This window comes from Tupaia chinensis, unplaced genomic scaffold (assembly GCF_000334495.1).
Source record: "Tupaia chinensis unplaced genomic scaffold, TupChi_1.0 Scaffold000360_1, whole genome shotgun sequence".
NCBI lineage: Eukaryota > Metazoa > Chordata > Mammalia > Scandentia > Tupaiidae > Tupaia > Tupaia belangeri.
Window position 1 is genome coordinate 3,269,696 of NW_006159856.1, and position 1,968 is coordinate 3,271,663.

The window sequence follows — 1,968 nt, forward strand, 5'->3', positions numbered from 1 at the left end:
CCCACCTCCCCTCGTCCTGGCAAACGGCAGGTCTGATCGGCTGAGGAACCTGAGTCTAGGAAACGGTTGATCCCGTAAGGGAGCTGCTAGCCATCCTGCCCAACGCCTGGAAAGTAAGCAGATGCCTGCTGGGGAGCGGAGAAGGTGTCTCTAGGTTTATTGTTCTGGAACATAAGCAAGCTTCCAGAGTGGAGTGAGGTTTCGCTCTCCTGCAATACCGCCAGGGGCCTCTAGCTTGCAAGGCCGTCTGTTAGGTAAACATTCTTGCAATTCTCTGTGTTCTGAAGATATGCAGAAGTGCCATAATTATAGAGACCTGCCTCCCAGCATGGGGGAGCTGGGTGGTGGGAGATGGTTATGGAAGTTTCTAGACTCCAGGCAGCTGTGCATTGTGCCAGTCAGTGGCATCAGTCAGGGCTCAGAGCAGGATGCAGGAACCACTCTAGGTATTTCCAGCAGAGATGGATTTAATGTAGGGAACAGGATGTTTAGAAAGTAATGGGGAAAGGTAAGTGGAGGATCTGGAGCTGGAACCCGGGTCCCTGGAATGCTGACTCCTGCTCTGTCTACCACACGTGATTGCTGGCAGGTAGAGCCGGGTGTGTATCACAACCCTAGCTAAGAGTCGTCCCTGCCAAGCACCATCCACACCAGCCTGTGGGTCTTTTGTACACATCCCTGAAGCTGTGTCTCTATCAGAAAAAGCCCGGGAAGCAGGGTTCACTTGGTGGGGACCCTCATCCGCTGGCTTGAGTGGCATGTGTGTGGCCCTCCTGCAGGGGAGCTGGCCTCGTGACGAGCAGCCCTGCTCTCAGATTTATAAACCCTCCACGTCCCCACCTGGGCTGTCTGGCCCACCACTCCTGAGGAAGAGACACCGGTGTGGATTTCAGAAGAGGGACCTGGGACATAGAGGGGTGCGGCAGCTTCGCCAAAGTGGTCGAGGTGGGCCTGAACACACCTCGAATCCGTGCAACCAGTCTCTTGCTGCCGCCGACTGCCCGTTCCCCTGCAGTGGGGACGTGGCCTCCCCACTCATCCTGTCTCCGCATGCCCAACGAAGGGGATGTTTGCGCTCAAGGGGAAGGCAAGGAGAGGCTGCCAGATTCTGGCCCTGGAACCGCCTGAGCTGTCCCTGGGGACCTGCGGCTTCATGACTCTGACTCAGCAGACACCCTCTTCACGGTCTGGGTGGGAATCAGGCCTGCGTGACCGGAGCAGGCTATTCATGGCTACGTGCTCGACTTCTGAACGCCGGGGTGCCAGCGCCTTTCCTTGGAAGGGCTTGCTCTTTGGGGACAGGCAGTCATTCCTTGTCATGCTAATTGGCTCATGGGCAAGAGCAGTTCTTTCTGACCCAAAGAGGGACAGGTGGAGAACTTGGTAATGATCAGCTAAGCCCTGGAGGGCAGAGCAGGGCTGGGGTTCACAGGAAGGGGAGGAGGAGAAGGGGCGGGATGAGGGCCCCCGCGTCCAGCTCAGGAGTTCTCAGGCAGGACGAGGAGACCAGAGAATGCAGAAATGGAACAAGGGCCGACTCTACCGTAGGCACAAGAAGACAGGAGGTGGGGGCAGCCCTCTGGTGAGAGGTCCTGGGGCAGGCAAGGCCTGGACCTAGCCTAGCCCTCTGGGAGTGGGTGAGGAGGCGGATGGGTGGACCGGCAGGCAGTATGGACGGGACAGTGTAAAGAGGTGTGCAGTGCAGGTGGTGGAGGTGTGGAGGTGTGGAGGTGGGCTCTGCACAAGAGTGAGCAGGGCGCGGAGGCGGGCGGGTGGATCATGGGGCAGTGGCAAGAGGTGGCCGGGCTGGAGATGATGGGTGGAGAGGTGGGGTGTGGAGGTGGTGAAAGGGGGAGGTGGGCAGGGTGTGGAGGTTGCACTTATGAACAGGTTGTTCTGGAAGGTGGCACAGCATGGTGGAGGTCTCCGTGGCAGGGGGGGCTGGGGGGGGAGGACGCCAGGGAGGCC